The sequence below is a fragment of the Chiloscyllium plagiosum genome, unplaced genomic scaffold (genome assembly GCF_037043375.1).
Source record: "Chiloscyllium plagiosum isolate Xiang-an unplaced genomic scaffold, Cpla_swu_hap1 HiC_scaffold_38, whole genome shotgun sequence".
Classification (NCBI taxonomy): Eukaryota; Metazoa; Chordata; class Chondrichthyes; order Orectolobiformes; family Hemiscylliidae; genus Chiloscyllium; species Chiloscyllium plagiosum.
Window position 1 is genome coordinate 12,315,739 of NW_028270176.1, and position 10,002 is coordinate 12,325,740.

The following is a 10,002-nucleotide window of genomic DNA, read 5'->3' on the forward strand; positions in this document are numbered from 1 at the left end:
GGAGTGTAGGAGGTTGAGGGGCAACCTGATAGAAGTTTATACAATAATGAGGGATATATTTGATTTAATGATAGTTGTCTTTTCCCTAGGATGGGGGATTTCAAGATTAGGGTACATGTTTTTAAGGAGAGAGAATTAAAAAAGACGAGAGGCAAATTTTTGTGGAATGAACTTCCTGAGGAAGTGGGGGATATGGGTACAATTACAGTGTTTAAATGAAATCTGGATAGATACACGAATAGGAAAGTTTTGGAAGGATTTGGGCCAGGAGCAGATAGGCAGGACTTGTTTAATTTGGGATTGTGTTTAGCATGGACTGGTTGGACCAAAGGGTCTGTTTCCGTGCTGTATGACTCTATGGCTTTATGATCATCCTCAATTCCATTTTCCCAAGAACCTTTTGATTCCCTTGCAGATTCAAAATCCATCTTGAATGTACTGGACGATGGACCCTCGTCAGCCTTCTGCAGCAAAGAATTCCAGAGACTCGCTCCCCTCTGAGTGAAGAAATTCCCCTCATCTCTGGATCATGGGTGATCCTTATTCTGAGATTAGAACATAGAATATTACAGTGCAGTACAGGCCCTTCGGCCCTCGATGTTGCGGTGACCAGTGAAACCAATCTGAAGCCCATCTAACCTACACTATTCCATTTTCATCCGTATGTTTATCCATTACACCCTCTGGTCCTAGCCACTCTCACATGGGGAAACAACCTTTTCATATCTACCCTGTCAAGTACCCGAAGAATCTCGTATGTTTCAAGAAGGTCTCCTCTCATTTTTCTAAATTTCAGTGAGTCCAGGCCCAATCTCAAGGCATCATAAAATTTGTAGGGGGGTAAATACAGAAGGATATAGATGGGCTGATCAGTGGCTCATGGAATTCAATCCAGATGAATGTGAGGTGATGCACTTGGGCAGGACAAAAAAAACGACAAAGGAATATATAATGGGCCGTAGGACCCTGGAAAGCATTGAGGATCAGAGGAACCTTGGTGTGTCTGTCCACCGATCCCTTGAGGTATCAGGTCAGGTAGATAAGGTGGTTAAGAAGGCACATGAGATACTTGCCTTTATTAGTTAAGGCACAGAGTTGAGGAGCTGAGTGGTTATGCTGGAACTGTATAAAACTTTGGTTAGGCCACAGTGACAGTATTGTGCACAGTTCAGGAATCTACATTATAGGCCGGATGTGATAGCACTGGAGAGATTTCAGCAGGAGATTGTGGGAGAAAATCCGCTTCCCTGTCCACCCACAGCATGGCCACAAAGAGCAGAAGGAACCATGTCTGCGTGAGCCACAACAGAAACTACCCAGAGTGCTTCAGTCTTGACCAAACAGGCTAGCTAAGACACAAGGCAGCAAACAGGAGATGACTCAAGCCACTTCCAGACTGGGGAATACACTTCCCGAGACAGCCTGACAATAGAGTTCCTAGCACTCAGTAAGCACAACTGTTCCTGAAGCCCTAAGGGCAGCCTCACTTCTCACACGTACTGGAACTCCACAAAGGATGCTCAGACTGAAAGGTACCTTGCTTGCAGACTAACTACAATGGAAACCCATTGATGCCAGGATGAGAGACATTAGCACCTGCACTCACAGAGGATCGGGATCTTCTAACTCAATCATGGACGGATTGCTGCTCCTGGATGGCTGATTGTCCTCCCATTGATTGTGCTTTACTCTTGATTGTACTGTAATTCACACCACATTACCCCTGTAAAACTGCCTGTGCCCACTGCTCAGGGAAGAGAACCCTTGATCTACCTGTAGAGACCCTCAGTTCTGTGTCAGCCTAGTCAATTTCTCTTCCAGCCATATCGCTTGTAATAAGCAGCTTGCCAATTTCACCCGATCTGTGCTTGTGTGGTCTCTGTTCAATTGGGCTCAATTCTCTGACAGAGATTGACAGGGCATAGCCTGGGCTGGAGAGTTTCAGTCATGACGAGACATTGGACAGACTGGGGTTGTTATCCTTAGAGCAGAGGAGGTCAAGAGAGAATATATTGAGAAGTATAACGTCAGAAGAAACATATATAGGGTAGAGAGGAAGAAGCTTTTCCCTTGATGGATGGATCAATGAACAGGGGACAAAGGTTTAACTTAAGGGGCAGAAGGTTGGAGGAGATGTGAGGATAACTTGATCACCCAGGGCTGGTGGGAATCTGGAACTCACTGCTTAAAAGGGTGGGAGAGGCAGAAACCCTCATCATCTTGAGGAAGTGTTTGAATATGCATTGCAATGTCAAGGCACACAGGGCTATGGGCTGGAAAATGGGATTTGAATAGTTAGTTAGTTGCTTTTGACCAGTATTGACTGGATGGGCTAAAGGGCCCTTTTCGGTGCTGTCGGTCTCTGTGACTCTATATTCATTTCCTCTGCTGATAAAAGCCAGTTTGGCCTTTCAGAAGTGCAGCAACAAACTAACTGCAAAATTAAGATAGAGTTGAAAGAATTCAGTTGATTAGTTTGTGGTTCAACACATTTAAACAGAAACTAATACCTGGAAGTTAGCTTTCGATTCATCCCTTCACTTTTGATTTCTCAGATGCTACTTCTCTCAATTCTGATTATGTAAGTTTTAATTCTCCAGTTTCAAGGTACTTGATGTGGTGTCACATGGGAGGCTGGTTAGCAAGTTTGAAATGCTTGGGATTGATGGATTCTTGGCAACATGGATTAGAAGTTGACTAGACAACAGGAGATGGAAGGGAGGTGTTGATTGGCATTTCTCAAACTGGTTGATGTTCCCAAGGGAATGGTGTTGAGGCCCTTGCTTTTTCTGATTTGTATGGAGATTGGTGTTGAGGGCAAAATCTCTAAATTTGCAGATGACACTAAGCTAGGAAGAACAGTGAGGATGATGCTGAGTGACATCAGAGGGACATTGACAAGTTGGTCAAATGGGCAGACACCAGCCAGAGAAATGTGAGGTGATGCATTTCAGTAGAAGAAACATGGAGTAGGCAAGACAATGCAGATAAACATTTGTAAACCGTTTGCTTATCACACTATGAGCTAAAACTCTAATCCTGTCATAAATTCACCCTTACACACATCTACATGTGCACACACACACTAACACAGAGTCATATACACACACGTGCAAATGCGCACACATACACGCACACACATACTTGCAAACGTGGACAAAAACATAGGTGTAATGGATAGTGGGAAAGACTAGGGAAGCAGTATTGGTGGTTCCTGTTTACACGATCTGCTGGGTTGGTTCTTGTGCTGGTCAGAATGCAGCTTTGAGATGATGATTATCAGATCAGCCTTAATCTCATTGAATGGCTGAGCAGATTAGATTGGATCAGATTACCTACAGTGTGGAAACAGGTGTTCAGCCCAACAGGTCCACACTGACCCTCCGAAGAGTAACCCACCCAGACCCATTTCCCTCTGACTAATGCACCTTGCACTATAGACAATTTAGCATGGCTAATCCACCTGACCTGCACATTTTAGGACTGTGGGAGGAAACCGGAGCACCCACACGGGGAGAATGTGCAAACTCCACACAGACAGTCGCCAGAGGTTGGAATCGAACCTGGGACCCTGGTGCTGTGAGGCATCAGTGCTAACCACTGAGCCACCGTACCGTAATGAGTCAATTTGTCCAGCTTGGTAAATGGTGAGTGAAATGTTGCTTTGATGTCAAGGACAGTCACTGTTTGATTTGTCATGTTTGTGCCAAGAGATGCCTGGGGTGAGTGGTTCTAGTGGAACCCAAACTAAATGTCGGAGAACAAATAATTGGTGTGTGGCTGAGAGTATGTACTAATAGGATGGGAATTTGCTGCTTTTGATTTCTCTGAATTGTATGGCCTGATCGATTGGCCATAACTGGGCAGTTTCCACATTCTCAAGCAGATACCAGCTGGTCCAGCTGTACCACAGGCTGACCCCAGGGAAGGGGAGTGAAGAAGTGGGTATGGGAGATGGATTGTTCTAGAGCATTTTGAGGAGATGCCATTGGAGTCTTTGCTGCTTCAACCACTTCCAGCGATTGGATAGAACTGATGAAGATCGGCAGTTGCGACAAAGAAGGCTGATGTGAATCATTCACTTTGCATCTGGTCCTGAGGGAACTGGTAACTATTTCCACCTTAACATTTGGGCAAACATCATCATCGCACCTTTCTCTTCTCGGTTGTGTAATTGTCCGCTATCGTTCTCGATTGGAAATGTCCAGTGAAGAAGATTGCCTTAGAGTACAAGGGGACCTTGATCACATGGGCCAATGGGTCAAGGAGTTTAATTTGGACAAATGTGAGGTGTTGCTTTTTGGTAAGGCAGACAGGGTTAAACTTATACTGTAAATGATAGGGCCCTGGGAAGTGTTGCTAAACAGAGAAACCTTGGGGTGCAGGTGCATAGTTCCTTGAAAGTGGAGTCACAGGTAGACAGGGTAGTGAGGAAGGCATTTGGCATATTTGCCTTCATTGGTCAGTACATTGAATATAAGTATTGGAATGTCATGTTGCGACTGTGCAGGATATTGGTGAGGCCACCTTTGGAACACTGCATACCGGTCTGGTCCCCCTACTGTAGGGGGACGTTGTTAAATTTGAGAGGGTGCAGAAAAGATTTATAAGGACGTTGCTGGGACTGAAGGGTTTGAGCTATAGGGAGAGCTGCATGGTTACATAGTGGTTCGCACTGCTGCCTCACATTTCTAGGGATCCGGGTTCAATTCCAGCCTCGGGTACTGTGTGGAGTTTCCACGTTTTCCATGTAGCTACATGGGTTTCCTGCAGGTGCTACAATCTCCTCCCATAGTGCAAAGATGTACAGATTAGAGTGGATTGGCCGTGCTAAATTGCCAATAGTGAGCAGGGATGTGCAGGCTAGGTCAGTCAGCCATGAGAAATGCAGGGTAGCTGGGACAGCGTCGGGATGGATGGATCTGGGTAGGATGATCTTCAGAAGGTTGGTGTGGACTTGGTGGCCAAGTGACCTGCTTCCACACTGTAGGGATTCTGAGAGAGGCGGAATAGGCTGGGTTTTTTTTCCCTCGAAGTGGTTTATAAAAATGAGAGGTCCCGATAAGGTATTTTTTTCAAGGATGGGGCGGAGATGGGGTGCAAAACTAGAGGGCATGAGTTTAAGAACAAAGAAAATCTACAGCCCAGGAACAGACCCTTTGGCCCTCCAAGCCTGAGCCGATCCAAATGTACTGTCTAAATCTGTCGGTCAGTTCCTAAGCATTTGTATCCCTCTGTTCCCCACCAACTCATACATCTGTCCAGACGCATCTTAAATTAATCTACCGTGCCTGCCTTTACCACCTCTGCTGGCAGCATGTTCCAAATGCCCACCACTCTCTGTGTGAAGTACCTGCCACATGTATCCCCCTTAAACTTTCCACCTCTCACCTTGAAAGCGTGACCTTTCGTTATTGAATCCTTCACCCTGGGAAAAAGCTTGGCTCTCTCCACCCTGTCTATACCCTTCATGATTTTGTAAACCTCAATCAGGTCCCCCCTCAAACTCTTTTTTTCTAGTGAAAATAAACTTAACCTACTCAACCTCTCTTCATAGCTAGCACCTTCCATACCAGGCAGTATCCTTATAAACCTTCTCTGCACCCTCTCCAAAGTGTCCATATCCTTTTGGTAATGTGGCGACAGGAACTGCACACAGTATTCTAAATGTGGCCGAACCAATGTCTTGTACAATGTTAACATGACTTGCCAGCTCTTATACTCAATACCCCGTCCAATGAAGGCAAGCAAACTATATGCCTTCTTGACCACTCTATCCACCTGTGCAGCAACCTTCAGGGTACAATGAACCTGCACTCCCAGATCTCTTTCCCCATCAATTTTTCCCAAGACTCCTCCATTCATTGTATAATTCGCTCTATAATTAGACTTGCCTAAATGCATCACCTCATATTTGTCTGGATTGAAAGCCACCTGCCACTTTTCCGCCCAACTCTCCAGTCTATCTATATCCTCCTGTATTCTCTGACAGTCCGTTATGCTTTCTGCTACTCCACCAATCTTTGTGTCATCTGCAAACTTGCTGATCGTACCAACAGTCCCCTCATCAGGATCATTTATGTATATCACAAACAACAGTGGGCCCAACACTGACCCCTGTGGAACACCACTGGTCACCTTTCTCCATTTTGAGAAGCTCCCTTCAACTACTGCTCTCTGTCTCCTGTTGCTCAACCAGTTCTTTATCCACCTAGCTAGAACACCCTGCACACCATGTGACTTCACTTTCTCCATTAGTCTACAATGCCTTACTAAAGTCCATGTATATGACATCAACAGCCCTTCCTTCATCTAAGGTTAAGAAGGGAAGGATTTAAAAGGATCTGAGAGACAACATTTCCAGAGATCACAGCAGGTCACAATTTTAGCTTGCTATCTCTCCATGGATGCTGGCTGACCCACTGTCATCTCCAGCATTTGTTGTTTTCAATGCAGATTGCAGTGTCTGTGGTAATTTGCTCCTTTTTCACACAAACAGTGGTGTATTCATGGAACGAGCGAAGAGGTGGAAGCAGATACAATGACAACATTTAAAAAGCATCAGGATGGGTATATGAATAGAAAGGGTTGAGAGGGATATGGGTCAAGTCCTGGCAAATGAGTCTAGGTCAGATTGGGATGTAGACGTGGATAATTTGGACCAAAGGGTCTGTTTCCATGCTGTATGACCCATGTCTATATGTCCATCTAATCTGCTAGTTATCAAGTTGCTGTTTTATCTGGACCTTTAAGTACACCCACTGCTGCTCTTGACATTGTCTCCTATAGAACTTGTCGAGTCAATATTGATCCCAGGCTCGATGGCAGTCAGAGAGTGAGAGATGGAAGGAGTAACAGGAATGCACACTACTGGGCTAATGGTAAGATTCTTGGTCGTGTAGATGAGCAGAGAGGTCTCAGTGTGCATGTACATAGATCCCTGAAAGGTTGATAGGGTTGTTAAGAAGACATACATTGTGTTAGCTTTTATTGGTAGAGGGGATTGAGTTTTGGAACCGAGAGATCATGCTGCAGCTGTGCAAAACTCTGGTGTGGCCGCACTAAGACTAATGCGTACAGTTCTGGTGACCGCATTACAGGAAGGATGTGGAAGCTTTGGAAAGGATTCAGACGAGATTTACTATGATGTTGCCTGGAATGGAGTGAAGCTTTTAACGAGGAAAGGCTGAGGGACTTGAGGCTGTTTTTGTTAGAGAGAAGAATGTTGGGAGGTGACATACTTGAGACATATAAGATAATCAGAGCGTTAGATAGGTTGGACAATGAGAGCCTTTTTCCTCAGATGGCAATGGCTAGCACGAGGGGACATAGCTTTAAAGTGAGGGGTGATAGATGTAGGACAACAGTGAGAGGCTGTGGGACCCTGTCCCAGTTAGAGTCAGTGTGTGTGTTGGAACCTGTCCCAGTAAGAGTCAATGTGTGTGATAGGGGCAGTGTCGAGGGGTGAGGTATCTGAGGTAGTTTCTTTACTCAGAGCAGTAGGGGCATAGAAAGCACTGCCAGCAACAGTAGTAGACCCGCCAGCTTTAAGGGCATTTAAATGGCATTGGATCGGCATCTGGACGAGAATGGAATAGTGTAGGTTAGATGGGCTTCAGATTGGTTCAACACTTCAACTCCCCCTCCCACTTCACCAAGGATATGCAGGTCTTTGGACTCCTCCATCGCCAGACCACAACAACACGACGGTTGGAGGAAGAGCGCCTCATCTTCCGCCTAGGAACCCTCCAACCACAAGGGATGAACTTGGATTTCACCAGTTTCCTCATTTCCCCTCCCCCCACCTTGTCTCAGTCAAATCCATCGAATTCAGCACCGCTTTCCTTACCTGCAATCTTCTTCCTGACCTCTCCGCCCCCACCCCAGTCTGACCTATCACCCTCACCTTGACCTCTTTCCACCTATCACATTTCAGACGCCCCTCCCCCAAGTCCCTCCTCCCTACCTTTTATCTTAGCCTGCTGGACAAACTTTCCTCATTCCTGAAGAAGGGCTTATGCCCGAAACGTCGATTCTCCTGTTCCCTGGATGCTGCCTGACCTGCTGCGCTTTTCCAGCAACACATTTTCAGCTCTGATCTCCAGCATCTGCAGTCCTCACTTTCTCCTTCAGATTGGTTCCACAAGTTGGCGCAACATCGAGGGCAGAAAGGCCTGTATTGCGCTGTAATGATCTATGTTCTAGATGTGTCGAGCCATGAGGTGGCAAAGCATGCTGCAGGGGAGTTGCTGTTAAATGATGGCCACGGCACTGACCGGATGCCTAGTTTTGATTCATGACCTGTTTTCTGTGGTTAAAGCTTTTATTGGTGGTGGCACACAACATGATCATGTCCTCAATGTTGATTAGATTACCTACAGTGTGGAAACAAGCCCTTTGGCCCAACAAATACACACCGACACTCCGAAGAGCAACCCACCCAGACCCATTCCCCTCCATTTTCCTCTTCACCTAACACTATGGGCAATTTAACATGGCCAGTTCATCTAACCTGCATATTTTTGGACTGTGGGAGGAAACCGGAGCAAACCCACGCAGACAGGGGGAGAATGTGCAAACTCCACACAGTCAGTTGCCTGAGGTAGGAATTGAACCCGGATCTCTGGCGCTGTGAAGCAGCAGTGCTAGCCACTGTGCTGCTTGTGTTGAGACAGAAGTTTGTTTCTGGAAGGATTTGTGCGCTCATCAGTCTTGATGGTACTGTCAAGCACAGAGGCATCAATCAGCAAATGACTGAGGATCACGTCAAATAGGATTATCCAACACTGGGGTACGGCTCCCACACAAATGCTGTCTCTCACTGAGGTATGGGTCCCACACACACTGACTCTCATTGGGGTACAGGTCCCACACACACACTGACTCCCACTGGGGTTTGGGACCCACACACACTGACTCTCACTGTGGTATAAGTCCCACACCCACACTGTCTCTCACTGAGATACAGGTCCCACACACACACTGACTCACACTGGGGGTACGGGTCCCATACACACTGACTCTCACTGGGGTACGGATCTCACACACACATTGGCTCACACTGGGGTACGGGTCCCACACACACTGACTCTTAGTGGGGTACAGGTTCACCACACCCTGACTCTCACTGGTGTAGGGGTCCCACACACACATTGACTCTCACTGGGGTACAGGTTCAACCCACCCTGACTCTCACTGTGGTACAGGTCCCACACACACTGACTCTCACTGGGGTACAGGTGCCACGCATACACTGACACTCACTGGGGTACAGGTTCCACACACACATTGACTCTCACTGTGGTACATGTCCCGCACACACACTGTCTCTCACTGAGTTACGGGTCCCACACACCACTGACTCCCACTGGGATAGGGGTCCCACGCAGACACTGACTCTCACTGTGGTACGGGTCCCACACACGCACACAATCTCTCACTGTGGTACAGGTCCCACACACACTGACTCTCACTGGGGTACAGGTGCCACGCATACACTGACACTCACTGGGGTACAGGTTCCACACACACATTGACTCTCACTGTGGTACAAGTCCCACACCCACACTGTCTGTCACTGAGGTACGGGTCACACACACACACTGACTCTCACTGGGGTAAGGGTCCCACACACACACTGACTCTCACTGGGGTACAGGTTCCACACACACACACACTGACTCTCACTGGGGTACAGGTGCCACACACACACTGACTCTCACTGGGGTACAGCTCCCACACACACACTGACTCTCAGTGGGGTTTGGGACCCACACACACTGACTCTCACTGTGGTACAAGTCCCACACCCACACTGTCTCTCACTGGGGTACGGTTCCCACACACCGACTGACTTACTGGGGTACAGGTACAACCCACCCTGACTCTCACTGGGGTAGGGGTCCCACATACACACTGACTCTCACTGTGGTACAAGTCCCACACACACATTGACTGTCACTGGGGTATAGGTTCCACACATACTGACTCTCACTGGGATAC

The 10,002-nt window shown here is 47.1% G+C and overlaps 1 protein-coding gene across 1 annotated transcript in view; it reads right to left on the reverse strand.

Annotated features, from left to right (window-relative positions):
- LOC148138994 (uncharacterized) overlaps positions 1–10,002 on the reverse strand; it is a 53,282-nt gene that overhangs the window by 38,183 nt on the left and 5,097 nt on the right. The window lies entirely within an intron of this gene.